The sequence below is a fragment of the Equus asinus genome, chromosome 11 (assembly GCF_041296235.1).
Source record: "Equus asinus isolate D_3611 breed Donkey chromosome 11, EquAss-T2T_v2, whole genome shotgun sequence".
Lineage (NCBI taxonomy): Eukaryota > Metazoa > Chordata > Mammalia > Perissodactyla > Equidae > Equus > Equus asinus.
Genome location: NC_091800.1, coordinates 45,262,358 through 45,282,859, shown reverse-complemented (window position 1 = coordinate 45,282,859; position 20,502 = coordinate 45,262,358). Strand labels below are relative to the sequence as shown.

The following is a 20,502-nucleotide window of genomic DNA, read 5'->3' as shown; positions in this document are numbered from 1 at the left end:
AGTCAGCGGCCAGTCTGGTGACAAAGCGGTTAAGTTTGCACACTGCTCTTCAGTGGCCTGAGGTTCGCCAGTTTGGATCCCGGGTGTGGACCTACATCCTGCTTATGAAGCTATGCTGTGGCAGAAGTACCACATATAAAAAATATAGGAATGGGGCCGGCCTCATGGTGTGGTGGTCAAGTTCACATGTTCTGCTTCTCGGCGGCCCGGGGTTCGCCCATTCTGATCCTGAGTGCAGCCATGGCACCACTTTGCAAAAGCCATGCTGTGTTAGGCATCCCACATATAAAGCAGAGGAAGATGGGCACAGATGTTAGCTCAGGGCCAGTCTTCCTCAGCAAAAAGAGGAGGACTGGCGGTAGTTAGCTCAGGGCTAATCTCCCTCAAAAAAAAAAATAGAGGAAGATGGGTTCAGATGTTAGCTCAGGGCCAGTCTTCCTCAGCAAAAAGAGAAGGATTGGTGGCAGATGTTAGCTCAGGGCTAATCTCCCTCAAAAAAAAAAAAAAAAAGAACAGTGACTTTTAGGCCTGACTCAATAAATTAAAAAATTCAGTTTTTAATATATTTGATTACCATTCTAACTCAGTATAAAATATGGTTTCATGTATAAACCCAAATGATATGCATTTTGACATAAATTTTGAAAACTTTACTGCGTCTTTTTTCAATTGAGTTAAGAGGCTATCGAACAGCTTATGAATTTATTATAGGCAACTTTAAAGTTTTTTAGTGTGAGTTTATTGACATAGTAAATTAGATTTTTAATAATAAACATTTCTCTTCCTGATTGCTATGTTATCCGTATTTCAGTGATTGATAGAGTGTGGTTTTATATAAAACTGAACATTTCGAATCTTTTATAAATATTCACCCCAAGGAATTATGAAGAGAAAGACATTCTATAGGTAAATCTAACTTGCGTAGTTTTTGTATTAAAGTAGTTTGGTTATAACTATTTCTGGGAAGAGGGGGAACAATTTCTTAGCACTTTTTCAAATAATAAATATTTATTCTACAAATGATATAATACAGGGAAACGTACATGAATTTTGTACAAGATCTTTGAGGCATAATAAATAAGCTGAAAAGCCTTCCTGACCGTAACTGAATTCTTACAAGCAGACTAGTCACCTCTACTGATAGAAATTAGAAGTAAGAGAATAAGAAGTAAAAGCTAAAAAAGCTTAATATATCGAATGCATCATGATTTTGGAGCAGCTAAGATTTGTCTCTGGAAGATTCTCTTCTTAAGCAGAGTACTTGGGATTCACTATTACCGTGGGAGACGCTCCTGTCCCCTCTCTCCCACTAGGAGTACATGGCCTGTCTGTTCCTCCTGCTTCCCAGATCCCATGTTGCTCTCTCTCTGTCTTTCAGTCACAGCCAAACAACTCTGGTCCTAATTAAACCAAGGGGATTGACATTCTCTCCTAGGTACTTAGAATGCTGTACCAAGAGCATTCTCAGACCATGCCAGCCAGGGAACAAGTCTTGGCTTTTCCCATTTTGGGATTTCTCTACCCTTGTTTTGTTAGCAGTAAAAAACAAACTGAAACTTGGATTCCCGGCAGCACAGCATAGCTCCCTACTCTTGTCCCTTTGCATCTGGTGAAATAGTTTTCAGGGACTAATTCTTAAAAATTTTACGGTACAATTTTTCAATGTTTTACACAGTTTTGATTTTATTCTAATCAAAGTGGTCAACAGAAGCACAATAACTGTACGCTGGAATTCTAGTTCAAACATCAAATCTCCCACTTTTATCTAAGTATAGTGATTACAATATAAAAACCAGCTTCTCAGCTCTATAGTTGGAAAAAAAGCATTTGACTGAGACAAGCCTAGCTGTGTGTTGAACTTACTACCTATGTGACTTTAGCAAGATATTTTACCTTTCTAAATTTGAGTTTTAATCTTTTGTAAAATGTAGATAATTGTAAAAGCTACTCTTAATCATTTTGTAAATGAGTGAAGTATATTAAATACTTATAAAAATGACAAGGTCATATAAGTACTCAATTAATGTAAATCAATAATGCCAATAAAGATATTATTTTATATAAATGTTTTTACTACTTTAAAAGTAGCAGAAATTTATATTTTCAACTTCAGGAAATTTTTTGGTATTTGTTTTGTAGCTTAAAACTATTTAAAAATGCTGTGAATAAAATCAATTGGTCATGAATTAAGCCTGAAATCTACATTTTACCATGCATTAAAATTAAGAATGTTATTGGTTTCCTTCTGTACAAAGAGAATTTGATTCAACTCCTTGATAAATTTATTTTCTCAGAAATATGATTGAAGAATGGAAATGATGTCAAGTTACTTATTCCTTTAGCAGTTACGTTTATGTTGTTTAAAAGTTCAAAGAATGTAAAAGAAATTTGCAAGGGTAGCATGTCCTTAAGTATAAATGGGTTTGCTCATCTCCCTTGACTTCTTTTTTATATATACTTCCTATGCTACTTTCATCCATTATGAGCGTTTCTACTATTTGCTGCTGACTCAGAAACCTGTATCTCAACATTGCTTGACATCTCAGGCCAAATTAATTGAATTTAGAGAATAAATGACATCTGAACTGGGCCTTGAAGGATGAATAGGAGTTTTCCAGACTTAGTACAAAAATAAATAAATAAAAGCTATAGCCTGTGCACAGGGAGAGGTGGGAAAGAATCTGGTTTATTTGGAGTTCATGGAGTTTTAAAGTATGGTTGGCTGGGAAAATGGCTACACTTTAAGGATGGAAAGGAGGCTGATTTAGATTGTGTAGGACTCTGAGTCTTTCTAAAGAGTAGGTGGTTTATCTTGGCTTATAGTATTGTCGATATTGATTGATTAAAATCTTTGCTTGCTTTTTATTTTGTTTTTGTTTTTACTTGAGCCTTAATAATATGACTCTTTTTTTTTTTTTTTTGGCTCTCAATGAATGAATGGGTAAGTTTCTTTTGGATATGGCCCAATTTTCAAGTCCCAATATTGTAATCTGAGATTAAGTCTTGTTATCTCTTGCAAGGAATATTTAAGAGCCTATTAATCACCCCATGTCTCCAGGCTCTTCCATATCGAATCTAATTCAGCCACCACTTCAAAGCATAGCTCTGCTTATGTTACCACTCTTCCTTTCTCTTTTTCTCTCTACCTTGACTCTGGTTAAAAACTTGTCATTTTCATTTGTATACTGAATTTCCCATAAAATCCTTCACTGTCAAATTTGGAATAAAGCCTTGACCTAACTTCTTAACTTTTTCTACCATGACTTTACTACAAATGTACCACTTTCCAGCTAAATGAACTACTCACTTTTGGACAAGTGCACTTGGTACTTTGATGATACTCTAAGTTTCTTTTTTTTCTTTTTGTGAGGAAGATTAGCCCTGAGCTAACATCTGTGCCAATCTCCCTCTATTTTGTATGTGGGACACCACCACAGAATGGCTCGATGAGCAGTGCACAGGTCTGCACCCAGGATCCAAATCCATGAACCCCAGCCCACCAAAGTGGAGTGTGTGAACTTAACCACTGTCTCACTGGGCCAGCCCTGATGATACCCTAAGATTGCTCATGCATTTATTTATTCAATATATTTTTGTGTGCCTTTTCTGTGTCAGTTTAGTACTTGGCTCTGAGGATAAACATAAAAATGAATTATAATTTTGATGCTATTTCCTTCCATAAAACACTCTTTTTCACAAGCAAATGCTTACCAAAATTCTTCAAGTCTCTGTTCAGATGTCACTTTCTCGATGAAGCCTATCTCATCCATCCTATTTAAAATTGTAATCACTCACTCCCAGCATGGGCACTCTGAATCCCAACTAATTTCCTCTGTTTTTCCTTTTTTCTCAGCTCTAATGTTCTAACACGCCATATAACTTACTTATTTGTTATGCCTATTGTCAATCATTTGTCTCCACTCACTAGAATGTAAGCTGGGCAAGGGCAGGGATCTGTGACCATTCCTAAGTGTACCCCGACTGCCTGGAACATAGTAACATTCAATAAAATGTCCAGCTCAAAAAAACACTCTCTTAATGAAATCTCTTCTGAGGATTCAAGCTACGGTTTCTACAGCACTTTTCTGGTGCCTCTCAGATAGGACTTAACCTTCTGCTTTGCCATCTCTTTCTATTAAATGAAAAGCTCTGTGAGGCTAGACAGTGTGGTTCACATCTTTGTTTCTTCCATAGCATTTAGCCCATTAACCCAGGAAATAGCAAATAACTGTTTACTGGAAAGAGAAATGAATGAGGTTTATAAACTGTGAAGTACTATACCATGAAGATGTTATCTGGTTTCAAATATTGTGGCCCAATAACAATCATCTAAAAGCTCTAAGTCATCGTCATTTTGTTCAGTCAGGCTCTTTTAGTTTGAATTCAGTACATCAGGGCGTTTTTACATGGCTGTAATATGGATGATCTGTCCTCTCTGACCTGGTTGACTATGTTTGCTATAAACTGTTTTCCGATCCTTGTATAGAATGAGATTGAGCTCTGCCTGAATGGAGAAGAGTTCCAGAAGCTGCAGGGTTTGCTGCAGGAACACACAGGATAACAGATGTTCTTTTCTTCTTTATAGTCACAGAAAAAGTCTTCACTTTGACACAAATATTGAACAGTTCTCCTAACTTCTTAACCCAACGCCCAAACTTAGGGTTTGAAAATTGGTTACAGCTGTTCCTTTCTGTTTCTTAGGATTTTTTTTTTTTTGTCAACGTTAGTGGTGGACACATTCACGCACCAGCGCTCAAGCACAGCCTCTGACTGCAGGTGCATTCACCACTGGGGGAGCAGGCTGCCCCTGTTTTGTTAGCCTCAGCGTTTTCAAAAACCTCACCTCGCCTGTGGTGCCTGTGAATATATCACTGTCCACCTCTTTTGCCTTTTGTATTTACCGTTGTCTTATGCTTCAGCGTTTCCGATGCCCTTGAGAAGCTGTAACGATGCTTTACATTTGAAAGAGTGCCAGCTCATTTAATCAGGCGGAGCGTGAGAGGCATGGATGAATTTATTCTATCTAACATTTAATAAAAAATAAATTAAAAATGTGACTTATGCCATGACATGCTTAGCATTACCCTTCCAGGTTTAAATTTGAGAGTCGTCAGCACCCTCCTTGGTCTGAAAACTGACGTGTTATCAATCTAGTGCGGGGGTGACAAGGCCGCCGATGTCTTCCCAAGGCTCTTGTTTAATAATTAATTTTTCATTGCAGGCATGTTCAATAAATGGATTACAAAACTTAAGCCCGTTTAAAAGGTTTTAGAAATTCATTATTAGTTTTAAAAGATGAATGCACAAATTAACTATCCCATGATAGATGGGGCATACCAAATATAGCCAGACCTTATGTGGTTTTAGCCTATATTTATATATAGTATAGAGCAGGGTATAAAGTCAGTACAGTTTTGTAGACAATGTCGTTGAATCACCGAGGAAGTAATTCTTTTCAAAAGAGACTCAAAAGGGGAGATCAGATGACAAAATCGTGCTTTGAATGTTTTCATCTTTTCTCTTGCTCTCAGAAGTCCTCAACCACCTAGCTTCTGGACACGCTCAGTGCTATTTCTGGAGCCAGTACCTCAGCTCAAGTTCTTCTACTGAGTAATATTATGCTTTAAAATCAAAGGAAGCTTATCAGTTATCACATCTTAATTTCTGTGATTAAACTTCAGTGCTGGTTATTAAGCTGTTATCTTTCAGCTCCAAACCGACCAGCTTTGTGGTTCCCAGGCAGGGGCTCAGCAAATGGCATTTACCCTTAGCCATCTGGCTTCCTGTTAGGATCTGCCAGCAGGGCACACTAGAGAGAGGCTGGCGGCCTGGGAGAGGGGAACTGTGACTTTCTTCTCTGCTGGTTTTGTTGTCATCCCAGGCATGGCATTTCACCCTGGTTGCAGTTCTCTCTCTCTTTTTTTCCTCATTCCTGGAATCAGTCTCATGGCGCTCCCTTGGAGTTACCAAAGGCAGCCAGGCAGTGTCCTCTTTTCAGAAGTCTGAGTCCCAATTCTGTGGTGCCCTCTGCCAGGCTTCTAGTTTCTGATAACTCCAAGCTCTTCCCTTGTGTCCTAAGCTGTATAGGTATTCAATCCTTCCCATAGTTATTCATAACTGTGTTACCTCAGCGTCTTATTTCTTTCCTTTTTTCTTTTCATTTTTTTATTTGCATCTTTAGCCCTCTGACACCTGATTTACAATTCCCTATGTTAAATTCTTTCTATTAACATGACTAGTGTGCTCTGTGTTTTTCCAGCTGGCCCTTGGCTGGTACAAGTGCCATAGACCATAAAAAAAGAAGAGAATCAATTTGTCTCTAGCTTCTAAGGGAACTCCATATAATTGAACGGCTAGAATATTCTGATCTCTTTTGTCTTAAGCTATTGAAAATGTTTTACATGTAATTATGATATATATAACTTAAAAGTTGTAAAATCAGAGTTCTTAGTAGATTACCTCACAGCTTATTTACCCCTTGATTCCTTCCCTCCCACCCTACCCAGCTTTGTGACGATGTCTCTCTCTCATTTCAAGCCAAGATGTGAAGAAAGACAGTGGTACGACAATGGCTACCACTTTGAGAATCTCTTTCCCTATTAGCAGTTATACTAGGGAGAAGGTCTGCTAACCAGTCTCCTGCTCCCCACCCACTGAGTAAAGAAGAAGCTTCAGGTAAAAAGCAGAGAAGTTGCCCACCTTCCATTAATGTCTTTCATCATTGTATGAACAATTTTGCTTTCTGAAATGGTTACTCTTATTTCATAACCATGCCTCAGATTACCCTGAACAAATGCAATGTCAGGAATTAGTCCAACTTAAATCTTTCCCCAAATGGAATTAAGCTAAAGAGACTAGCTACGAATGTTTATTTATAGAAAGTTAGAATTGTTGATGTTCTATTTTTCCATATTCAGTATGCAAAGTAAATATTAGGTAAATCAGGAAAATAAACAAAACCATGTCCTTGATTAGTCATTTTTCCATTTATTATATATTCATTCATTATTTTAATAGATGTTTCACAAATGGCTACTGTGTATTAGGCAACATGCTAATACTGATTGAACATTTCTAATGTGAAATTCTTTGTGGAATTACTCTTTACTAAATAATAAGTAGTATTCTTAATACACAGAAAATTATTTCGTGGAGACTAAAATTATTTGTTGTCCCCACTAGAGTTCATTTCATAGGAAATCTAAATTTTAGGGTCTAAACTTTAATGTAAAATATTTCCTTCATTTGGTGCCAGCAGACATGTCTTCTCCTTTGCTGCTACTTTACATTTTGGCTGTAATCCATTCTGGACTTCTTTTGAGTCAAAGCTCTAAATGATCAAAGAATTTTACTCTATAGCTCTGATTTACATCCTCATAAAGACAATTGATAGGCAAGAATAATGCTATACTTCGGCCCTAGGAGATCTCGATGATGAAATTCATTGACCTATTTTCTCTATTGTTCTGTCTTTTGTCTTTTGGGGCATGCATTTTTATCAATTCAGCTTGTTGTTTTGACTAGTCTGAAGTCATCCAGGGCTTTTTGTCTGAAATCAGCCATTAATTAGTCAATGTTTCTGTACCATCCACTATATTCAACGACAAATGTCAGAGGGTTGTGAAGTGGAAACAGATACTGGCTCTAAAATTAAAGGAGCTCATCTTCCAACAGAAGTGTGATGATATATTAAAGAATAAAGGAATTGGTATGACAAAAGAAGTACAAGAGTCAAGGAAAAGAATATTACTTAGATGTAGTTAAGCTGGTACACTGTCAAGAAAAACAAATAGCATCTCTGATGGCTTGGTATGCATTTCAAATTGCCTCGCTCCACTGGAGGGCATAGTTTCCTCAATATCAAGTTAGATCCTTTGCCTGTTCTTGAGGCAGTGACAGTATCTTTCCTCTGTGGTACCTCCACTCCTAGCATAAGATGTAAAACACAGTAGGTGCTCAGAAAATGTTTGATGAGTGAATGTATCAGTAGATGACCAAAGAATTTGTTTTCCTATAGGGATATTAGCCTCGTTCTTCCCAGAATCTCTGGTAATAATCTGTTCATTCATAGATCGAGAGTCATAACACATTTATGTAGAGGTCATTGGTCAACATCTTAATATATTTCTTTAAAAATCTAGAGTTTATGGCACCACTTTTCATTGTAACATTAGGCAAAAACAAAGTTATCCTATCAAACGGAGATTTAAAACTTCCATCAAATTGGAAGTGATATTAAATTAAAAAGATGCTTTAACATAATCCATCATTTCCTACCTTCTAAAAAATTAAGCTATGTGGTTTCTCCTAATAATCAAAGAGTATGTCCCAATGGTTTTTACTTTGCCTCTTTCTCTTGTTTCCATTTATATTTATGGTAGTGAAATTTATTGTTATCCTTCATGAAAGCACTATTATTTTCCCCTAGGGAAATTTTTTATTTCCTTAATGAAAATATGCTTTACTTCTGAAATAAAGGCTTTAGTTTTTGTTTGGGATTTTTTGTTATTTTTGTTTGTTTTCCAGTCAAGCATTCTTAATGTTCACTCAAGTTATTTCCAAGGCTTGAGTTCAGGTGAAAATGGAATTGAAAAGCAATTACTTAAGTGAAATTACAATGAATAAATTAAATTTGCAGTAATTGGAAATAATAAAGGATGCTAAGTTTATTAAAGAAGAATGAATCAAAATTATGCTTTTTAGAAAAAATGGTGTAGCTAGAGAAAATAATTTTCTTCTGAAGTCTTTTGTGATTCTTTGAGAGATATATTTTTTCTTCCTAGAGAGTATTCTTTCAGTAATATACAAGAGACAGTTAATTTTGGTAAGACAGCATTAATCATACACTTTTGGTCTTGACATGTATGATCAAATACTTCACAAGGACAACTAGCCTGGTCCTTGTCCACTGCAATGGGAAAAAATGTGCCTCATCTGTTCTTCTCTATTAGTGGTTTTTAGATATAAGTGGATTGCTCTTGTAAAATTGAGTTGACACCTACCGATGTCTTGGAGCTCCATCTTGATTCTCTGGTATATACAGATAAGTTATGGACCATAGACAGATTCAAAGCACAGTCTCACAGAAAAGGGAATAAGAAAATATATTATGAACTCTGGTCCAAATGATGTATGTAACTGGCAAACTGGAGTCAGGGACATCCTACAGAAGAATACTAATATTGGAAATCTTTTCAGATGGAAAGGAAAATTAACATTAAACAATAAAAAGAAAACCAAACTTTCTGAAGAGATAAATGTCAGACCCAATTTTTTTGGATATTCTCTGTAGTGAACTTATTCTTGACCACAAAAAGTACTTCTTTGTTATGAAAAGAAATGAAAAATTTTAATCAAAATTAGGATGAGTAGGAGTTGGAAAACGGAAATCATATCAGTAATTCAATGGGTAATGAAAATATCAAATATAAGTAAGCATAAATCTTAGTATTGTATCAGAAATCCAGTATGGTGACAGCTACCCTCTTCAGAAATGTGAATTCTCTTTGAACATAAATGAGAAATCGCTATCAATTTTGTTTGTTATTGAATTTGGTTTTGATATTGATTTGGTTCTGACATTTGCTTAACTGTGTCACAAATGCTGTATTCTTCTGAGGAAAAGCGAAAGGAAAGGGAAATGATAGACTGTCAAGTACTGTCACATGAATTTTTGCAAAGCCAGGCATAGCTAGTGCTTGGGGTTTACTGCTTATAATTCTTTAAAATATTCTGCATTTTAAAACTTTATCCTATTTTACCCCTCAAGATATAAGGATATACATGACTATTATTTTTTACCTCAACCAATTTAGCCTTTAAATTAATAGTCCCATTTACTGGACTGTTACCAAAGTTTATTAAGCAGTTGCTTTGCAAACAATTACAGAAAAACGAAAGCAAACAAGTTCAAAAACACCACAACACTTTTTCTTCCATTGAAAATAATTACTATCTTTGTTAGCTGCAAAAAATAAATTCTGATACATTTATTGTACTGCTATGGCTTGAAAACATTATTTTTCACCAGTCTTTGAAATGTGCTATTTAATAGAGTATTTTATTTGTTTCTTTTAAGGAAACAACCTAGGCATCTATAAGATAATAATTTTGAATTCTTCTACAATGCAGGTGAGAATGCTGCCAGTCTCAAGAAGTATTCCTCCTTGTTCAATTTTTTATTTCCCCATTGTGCTAATGGCTCACCCTGTTCTTTAATATTCCGCGAGAGTCTGTGGAAGTGACTGCTCTATCAAGTGCATGGTCAATTAGACGCTCTGTCACATGAAGTGAGAATGTAAATTTTAACAATAATTTAGATATCTAAAATAATTCACAAGTACACAGGATTGTTAGTTCATTATTCATGAATAAAGTGATTTAGAGCTGAAGCTGAGATGAAAGTCTTTCTGGTAAAGAGGTTGAGTAAAAAAAGACTTAGGAGCATGAAGTAATTTCATAAAGTGCTATTTCTACAATCAGAAAGTGGCGTTCATTACTTGATAAAATTAGTTGAGGAATAAATTTTAGTCTGTTTTTCAAATGTATTTGTAAGATCATAGGAAGCAAACCATTGCAAAGATAAAATTAAATTGTAGTCTACTTAATGGCTCCAATCTCTATATTAAGGAAGTTGTCTGTTCCTAATAGCAATGTGACTCTGTCCTATTTCATGAGGTCATTTGGGATATTGGTGGGTCAGATGGAAAACCTTTCTAATGAATTTAACAAGTGATATCCATAAACTAAGTAGAATATGACTTTTTAAATATTTCTACATTCTCCTTGCTCCATATTATTTCAATTAGAATCACAATCAGTTCATGATTTGTAATGTGTAGAATATTTATACCAATACTTATTCACTATGATCGGGAAGCAAGTATAGATCTTTAATATTTGTTCCTCAAAAATCCCTTCTCTAAAACTTTCCTACCTAAGTAGTCTCACTGTTGCTCAGTGTATATGTTGTGCTCCAACAAAGTTTGCTGCTTGTGTGAATCTCTTTCATATGTCAACAAATTTGCACACCATTTATTTGCCCTGAATGGCTCCCCATAGTCTTCTCTGCAGTTGCAATCAGTAGAAAGCTCTGGATAAGACCTCTTAGGTTTAGATCACTATCGTGCTCTCTAGTAACACCAAAGCTGTGGACAAGTCATCTAATAATTCTGGGCATTCATTTCCTCATCTGTAAAAAGAAGTAGGAATAGATAATTGCCCCTATTACATCTAGCTCTGAAATTTGAATTCCCGCTAATTCTTTTTTCATTCTTTCATTTGCATACTTGTCCAGTTCCTTCATTTACATTCCATATGGGAAATATTGCATGTGTTCTACTTCAACCATTTTTTAAGCACTCAGAGCACTATGGAGAACGCTACTCTCCAATAATGAAAATTCAGTACATACCCCAAAAGTCAGTTTCATCCTTGCTGTCATGTAATGTAATACCTGTCCTACTTCTTTTTAGAACACAGAATTCACAAACTTTCCATTTGGTGCCTAATAAAGGAGAAATTATGTCACAACTCTTAAAAAATTTTTTCTTGGCATTTTGAGGGTGGAATGGGAATAGGGAAACTTGCAAAACTGCTTTACGTGAGATTTTATTGTATAAACATCAGTCCCTATGTTAAAAGGTTGCCTTTAAGATACAGAATTTTATTTGGATCTTGCACCATAACCAAATTTTCATGACCTCAATTAACTTATGTTCATTTCCCAATAAGCTTTCGTCTTTTGGGAAACATAAGACTTTATTCAGGTTTTACAAACAATAATTCCATTTAAAAACATATGCATATACATACATACATACATATATATATATATATATATATATATATTTTAAAGGTTTGCTGCAATATACGTTTTTTTTTTCTTGGTGAGGAAGATTGGCCCTGAACTAACATCTGTTGCCAATCTTCCTCATTTTTTTTCTCCCCAAAGCCACAGTACATAGTTGTGTACCCTAGTTGTAAGTCATTCAAGTTCTTCTATGTGGGCTACCACCACAGCATGGCTTGATAAGTGGCATGTAGGTCCAGACCCAGGATCTGAACAGGCAAAACTTGGACTGCTGAAGCAGAGTGTGCAAACTTAACCACTTGGCCATGGGACCAGCCCCTAAAAATATAGTTTTGAATAGATATTTATGGTGTTGTGGAGCACATTCTTAATTCATTTGACATTTTAAAATAAAATCTTTAAAGTTTCAGAGACACATCTCTTTCTTCAAACCATGAGCATATTGCCCAACTCACTCATCTAGTAATCATTATTTAAAAGAAAAATACATTAAAAAATGTGGAGCAGTTTTCTAGTCACAAGGCTGTTGCATCACAGTTTTGCGATTATGCAGTTCTTTGCAATATAAATCCTGCCTACCAATGATTTAGTTGATTAAAAAAATAATGAGGTGCATATCATCTGACTCTTTTTTCATTTCTAAAATTTATTGGTATAATACACATAATGTAGGTTGTTGAATGTGGCGATTCACTAGAAAAGTGCAAAACAAGGTCAAATTGGAATGCAGATGAGGTCATAAAATTTTAAAATAGTCAATAAAGCAATTAATGTATCAACAGCGTGTGCTATTAAGCAGCAATGTAATGATGCCACTGATCACACCAGGGTCCTCTGAGTGTTTATAACAGGCAAGGAAGCTGGGCTCTATAGGCATTTCACATGTATGCTGCAGAAAAATACCAACATGTAGCCTTGGAATCATTAAAAGAATTCTATTTCAAATGTTTCCAAGAAGCTCAGGATGATCCTTTTTACAAAGCACACTTTGAAGGAATAAAATGGAAAGATACAAAATATGAATCACAGCCCTTTGTTTGGTTTATTTGACTTTTTTTAAATTGCAAAGCAATACAAATTCATTGTAATTAAGTAAAACTGAAGTATGGAAAAGCTAAGAATCAAAATCTCTGCCCTTTCCAATGCCATTTGCGAAGGTAGGCTCTGTTAATAGTTTAGTTTGAATTATTCCTTTAGTTTTCCTGCCTGTGATATAAAGCTATATATTTATATAGATACAGATACAGATATAGATATATACCATGTATAATATGCATGCCTATCTACTATTATGCATTGATATCATAATAATAGTCATGCTCTGTCTGCTGTTATGCTTATTTACATTATCTTTATTTCACTCTATTATGTGATTGTTTTTGTGTTTATTTTGAACACTTTAGACTTTATTGAGAATAAAGTGAATCTTCTCATGGAACAGTATACAACTTAATATTCTGTGCAGCTGACAATATCTTGTTATATATTTTTAGACATCTCAAGCCATCATGGTTTTAGTACCCTTAAAACCTATTGGAAAATCACTATGAAGATTCACTATGGAAATTTTAATAAGATGTTAGTTAATTTAAATTTCTAGAATAAAACAGGTAGCTAAAGGTCATGCCTCTTCCATTAATTGTGTAAATGGACTATCTAGTATTTGGACTTTATTTATTTCCAATACCACCTCTTAAAGACAGTGTCAGGTTGTCTTGAATTTTTTGCCCTGAATGAAAAACAGATTATTCGGTTGCATTTGTTTTGACATGATCATTTACTCATAAGGTGTCAAAGACGACACAGGAAATACTTATGTTCCTGTTTTGGGTGATGTGATGAAGAGACTTTACCAATAAAAAATAGACAGTGTGTGAATTTGTGAACTTTTAGGTCATATTCTTGTCTAAGGGAATGAATATAGTGGCTATTGACCAGACAAGGATTTATGAGTAAGATTGACCATCATTTTTCTATACTTTTTTTTCTCCCAGATTGTATAAAGAGTGTACAGCACTGCATTGAAATGGCAAAGCATAATACACCCAACTCCAGCATACAAACACACACACACACACACACAACTAAACATTTTACTAATTTACATACTTTTCTAGTAGAGAGATGATATGCCGTTCTCAGTCAGTCACTGTGCAGTTATTGTTACAGAGCTTGAAAGTACAGCAGCTGAGCATCATTCAATGAATAAGTAAATTTTATAATCAGTCATGCAAATAAGCTATATTGATGGCTGGTACAGATGAAAAGAGAACTGTGTCCTGTGAACTTTGATACACTTCATGGTTGAAGAAGAAAACAATTCTGGTCTTGTTAACATCTGAAATTTCAAGTAAGCTTTAAGAAAAAGATAACACACGCATAAGATTTACCTATATACAATGCATTTTACTAGACATAGCTACTTGTTTATTGGCCAAATCATGAAAACAATCTACATACGTTATATAATCATAACTTATTAACTGTGAATGAATTAACTTTATATTATTTTAAGAATCATTTAGCTTTTTATATGTTATAAATGCCCAAATGCACTTTTATATTCATTCAACAATGATAGGGTTCATTGCCAGGGACTGATCTTGGCACAGGAGTAAAGAACACAAAAACAATATATACCCTCATCGAAGTAAAGAAAAAAACAAGTCAGAAAATACATAAACCCAATGATTTCATTTTGTAATAAGCACTGTGAAAAAGATAAACCTGAGAAATAACAGTAGAGACTATAATAGATAATAATATATAGACAAATCAGAGACACTTTCATAAGAATGAGAGTTAAACAGAGATCTGCATGATCTAGGCAAGCAATGACTTGGAGAAATGTTTCAGGCAGAAATAAGTGGTGCAAATAACCTGAGGCAGGGACTCTCTTGGCAAGTTGGAAGAACAAGCAGATAGTCAATAGAGCTGGAACAGAGAGAGTGAGGTGGAGGGTCCATTTATAGAGAAGACCTTTTCAAATCAACCTTTGGGAACAGTATAGGAAATTACTAAAAACCTAATTATCATTAAAAATGGTGAGAAAATATACAAGTATGATATTTTATGAAACAATACATCAATTGTTTTGCTGAAAAACAATTCAAATTTTTTGATAGAAATAATTTTGGTAATAAATTTCAACTATAGTTAAATTATTCCCTTCATCATTCATTATAAGTAGATGGGTTTTATTTCTATCATTTACTTTCTTGAGTCCAACCAATGGGTGGTTCCATTTTAGAATTAGAGTGTTGAAAAATATCTGAGCTTTTATCATATCTAAATATTTCCTTGCTTCCCTTTTGCAAATGAGGAAAACGAAGCCTGGATGGTTTCAGTGATTTTTCTGAGGTCAATCAAGCAGAGCTGGGAAAGGCTGTGGATGTAACTTTCCCTGAGTACTCAGGCCAGTGTGTATTTTCTTGCAGCAACCCATGTGAATCTCCATTACAGAAATATTCAAGAGGTGGAAAAAATGATGTTGGCTTGAAAACGTAGATTATAGATATCGTAAAAGAATATGACAATTTTCATGAGTACTTAAGTGTCTGATTTAAAATAATTCTTAAGGCAACCCTAGATAATGGCGAATATTATTCCAGCCATTTAAAAAAAAAAATAGTGAATGATTTCCTTGTTCTCAGTGTTTCAAATAAATGGGAATCTGAGCTGGTAAAGAGGTTGTCTCAATCCCACTCTAATATTTGATAAAGTTATAATTTTATTTACATCTGTCTTTTTGATATTTTGAATTTCGTTGCTTAGTATGAGTATTTATTTGCATAATATAAATGTATAAAAAGGGTACCTAGTGTAGGGGAGCAGAATTTGCCAACTCAAGATGTGTCTCTTCTGTATGAAGATTATTTTGGGCTGGTTATTTTTTTAAAACTGCAGACATGGGAGAAGCTCTGAAAACCAAGTAGAGGTTACCCCTTTGTAAAAAACATTTACACTTGTAAGGGAAATATCCATTTGTAAAGGTGTCTCCCTCTCTGTACCAGGAAAGGAGGATGACCTTATCTCTTGAAACTCTTATCAATACGGAAGGCAAGGACAGAAATCTGCATAATAACCTTACTCTTGTTTACTTCTGTTTCTACTTTTTCTGGTAATCTCCCACAACCCCCAACATCCTCCTTTTTCTTTAGCTAAAGATGGTATTTAAGGTGGCGGTGGCTTTGGCCATTCTGGGAGTTACTCAGCTTTCCTGGATTTCTCTCATGTATACATGTTATTAAACTTTGTTTGATTTTCTCCTGTTATTCTCTCTCATGTCAATTTAATTCTTAGGCCAGCCAGAAGGACCTAGAGTTGTTTTCCTCCCCTAAAATAGGTCATAGCAGGTGTTGATGCAAATAATCCATAACCAATCTATAAATCAAAATTGGGATGAGTTTATTATTAGCCAGATCTGAGGACCATATAGTCTGGGGGAGATTCCTTTCACAAAGGAATGGAGCACTCCATAGAAGTGGGGGTGTACAGAGTGGTTATACGCCATAAAAGAGCATGTGTCACATATGATTGGAATATCCCTTTTACAACAGTCAGGAGATTGCCTAACCAGCACAGCGATTGATGAACACAGCAGGTAGCAGGTCTATGGTCTCCAGCTGTGTGGTCATAGCAGGCCAGCAATCAATCCCTAGCCTAGAGAGAGATGCTTATCCTTAAGGAAATGACGACATGGGAGAAGTTACATCTTTCTCCATCTTAAAGGGCATTGTTCTAGTCTTTGGGGCACAGTAAACTCTTGAGGCAGATATACAATGCATGCTCAACAGCCATGTCAGCCCCTTTTGGAAAATAAAAGGTCAAACCAAATTAGTTTTACACCAAATGGCTTCCTCATATACCCCAATATATCCTATTGCTTGCCATTTATTTATCACAGGATATCTACAATTATGAACAGTTATGAGACATACAATTATGTGTCTTGTTTATTTAGCTGGTATTTATCAGAATATGATGTTCAGGATGAGAAATCCTGCAAAAAGTATCTTTCCAATAGAATGAAATTCTTATTTACATTAGATTATATCTGTGAAAACAAGAGTGAGTGTATAAAGTAAAATTTTATGATTTCTGTTGCCAGAGAACACACTAAACTCATGTTTTAATTCGAGAATATTTTTAAAGCCATCTGCTGCATCTCTAGTAATTCTGAGAACGCAATCAGTTCCCAATTACCTTCTCAAAAGGATAAAGTAAAGCAGTGGTAATCCAAAAACTATTTATGTTTGGCTAATTACCTTTCTATCTTCTCTGGCTTTTTATTTTTTTCCTTCACAAACATCTAACCTCTCACATGCTCACTTTTTTCACAAACAGGAAATGAACCTTTTTTTTTTTTTATGCGACCCAACTCTGCTGCATAGTGAAGGGGAACAAAGCAGTCTTTCATAATGAATAATCTGCAAATTTTATTCTACAAAGTGACATTTTAAAACTTGATAATTTTTTTCTTTAAAGGTAGTGACAACTCTGAGCAGACTCTAGCACATAAGGAAAAGATTGATCCATGGGAATTGGAAAAAATGCCATTAAAAACAATGGGGTATTTGTTTCCTCTCCATTTCTTAACACATGATTTTAATGTAAATATGTATGTATGAAGAAATGCAAATGTGCTGCTTGAGCTATATCTCATCTACTACAGGATGGCACTATTAACTCCAGCAGGAATCTCATTCAAGTCAGTTTGCAGTTCTCCAGCACCTTCTTAATTTACATATTTTTGAAAACACAAAGGAGGTCATGGTAATATGGTAGATACTCTTGGCTGTTAGCAGCATAACGCTCAACTCAAACTGTCCTAAACAAACAAATCAACAAAGACATGTTGTCTCTCCTATCGGACAGGCCAGGATGGACAGTCTTCAGCTATGATTTGATCAGGGATCCTGCTCCGTATTTCTACCATTTTCTTGGTTCATCTTTGCTTTGTCTTAAGATGTGTCTCTGGCTGGTTTCTGTCATGATAGCAAAAGTGCTATAAAAGTTCCTGAGCTCACACAGTACATGCTACCTGGAACATCAAGCCCAAGTCTTAGGCTTCCCTCTGATTGGACCAATTTAGTTCATTGGCTCACCCTGAAACAGTCGCTGGTGTCCTTTGCTGCCATGTGTGGATTGGCTTATACTTGGGTTATGTGTCTGTCCTTAAACCACATAAGGAGTATGATTATGTGGATTGGTAAAGTAGCCAGAGGCCACCCTTAAGGCCAGGAGTGGAGTCCTCCTTCCCAAACTCTGATAATGTATGATGTACAAAAATACCAAATGCTGTAATTTATCTCATTAAAGCAATGAGGAATAAACAGAAGTACTTTTATAATGAGAATGAATGTAGGGAATTATTTTTTGGTTTTTTTGATTAAAATATATAATTTGCTTCATGGGAATATATATATATATATAATTTGCTTCACGGATTTATACACACACACACACCCACACACACACACACACACACACGGGGGATCAGAATTGGCCACTGCAAAATCTGTCTCTTTGCCTTGCCTTGATTATTTTTAAGAACGAAAGACATTGCAAGAAACTTTGACCTTCCCCCTAACCACATAAAAGAAATTTAAAATAAAGGCCTGTCCCCAGGACGGGCCATCACCTTAGAAAACTCTGGGTATTCAGTAGACTGAGAGATCCTTTGCTAAGCCCCTTCTTATCAAAGCTCTATTTAGCCAAACATTTACTTTTCCATTTCCATGTGAATTACCTTCCTCTCCTTTGAAGCCCCAAACCACCACCCACAACATCCTTCTTTGTCTTTAGCTGAAGATGGTATTTAAGATGAGAACCTCCATTATTTTGGAGAGTTGCTCAGTTTTCCTGAGTCTCTCCTATGTATACGTGTTATAAAGCTTTGTTTGATTTTTTCCTGTTATTCTGTCTCACCTCAATTTAATTCATAGTCCAGCCAGAAGGAGCTTGAGTGGGTAGGGGGAATGTCTTCCTCCCCCTCACACACACACACACACATTATATTTTTAAAAGTGCTTCAATTACTACCAATGCTATGTTATATTAATTTTATCAAGAAATAGTGACAGTTTTATTTTCTTACTACTCAACAATATTTTTATAAATTTTTTTTAGCTGGGAAAGATTCACCCTGAGCTAACATCTGTTGCCAATCTTCCTCTTTTTTTTTTTCTCCCTAAAGCCCCAGTACATAGTTGCATATTCTAGTTGTAAGTCCTTCTAGTTCTTCCATGTGAGACACCATCACAGCGTGGCTACTGACAGACAAGTGGTGTCATTCTGTGCCCAGGAACCGAGCCCAGGTTGCCAAAGTGGAGTGTGCCAAACTTTAACCACTAGGCCTTGGGGGCTGGCTCTAAATTAAGTTTTTAATGATTATAGATTTTCACATTCTGTATGAATATCAATATTCACTGTGTTTAATATTATGCTATTTAATATAGAATATATTAATTCTATAGACAATATATTTTCCATAATATTAATATTTTAGAATGTTTAATATTCACACTATAGAATATTTAATATAAGACTACTGGAAGTGTGCTTTTTCATGAAAGTTCCACAAATATAAACAAACTAATATTTTACTTCAAGGCATCTGTCAAATTCTGTTTTGAAGCCTGTGTAATTGGTGGCATTAGGATTTCTAAAACCTTAATGCCAACAAGGTTTATTAATTAATCCAAAAAACATTTATTGAAATCCCCTATATGCAATATACAGTCCAATAGCAGTGTAAACAAACAGAAATAAACCAGTTTTCTCCCTCACCTTAAATTCTTCTGGAAAGAAACAAACAATAAACAGGTAAACAAAGAAATAAATAGCACGTCAAACATTTTTAAGGGCCATTAAAAAAATAAATAAGTAGGGGGAAGCCCAGCAGCATAGTGGTTAAGTTGGTACTCTTGGCTTTGGCAGCGTGGGGTTCACCTGTTTGGATCCTGGGCACAGACCCGCATATGGCTGGCTCATCAAGCCGTGCTGTGGCAGGTGTCCCACATACAAAATAGAGGAAGGTGGGCATGGCTATTAGCTCAGGGCTAATCTTCCTCAAAATAAATAAATAAACAAAGCAAAGTAAGTGGGTAGAGGCCTGGGTGGTGGGTGCAGATGTGAATTTGGTGGGTAAAGAAGGACTTTGATGAAATGAAACTTGAACAGAGACAAGAAAGGAGGAAGAAGGAGGCCCAGAAGATTGAGTTCATGGAGAGATGCAGTTGGGGGCGCTAGTAGAAATGCTCAAGGTTTGGGGTAAAAGACTAGTGCAATGACCCAAATCAGGAGCTCACTTGGTTTATTTCAAGAACAAGGAGGAAGATAGGGAAGAATGTAAGAGTTGAGGTCTAGTCATGGGGAACCTTGTAGGATGTCCATATTCAGACTTTAGATTTTATTTTGGGAAAGCAAGCTTTTTTTTTTTTTTTTTTTTGAGGAAGATTAGTGCTGAGCTAACTGCTGCCAATCCTCCTCTTTTTGCTGAGGCAGACTGGCCCTGAGCTAACATCCATGCTCATCTGCTTTATATGTGGGGCGCCTGCCACAGCATGGTGTGCCAAGTGGTGCCATGTCCGCACCTGGGTTCCCGGCCGGCAAAGCCTGGGTCTCGGAAGCGGAACATGCACACTTAACCGCTGCACCACCGGGCAGGCCCCGATCTGACATATTTT

At 35.8% G+C, this 20,502-nt stretch overlaps 1 protein-coding gene across 10 annotated transcripts in view; it reads left to right on the top strand.

The window, feature by feature from the left end:
- The window catches only part of PCDH9 (protocadherin 9), an 871,934-nt gene that overhangs the window by 226,864 nt on the left and 624,568 nt on the right, over window positions 1-20,502 (top strand). The gene's annotated exons all lie outside the window — the stretch shown is intronic.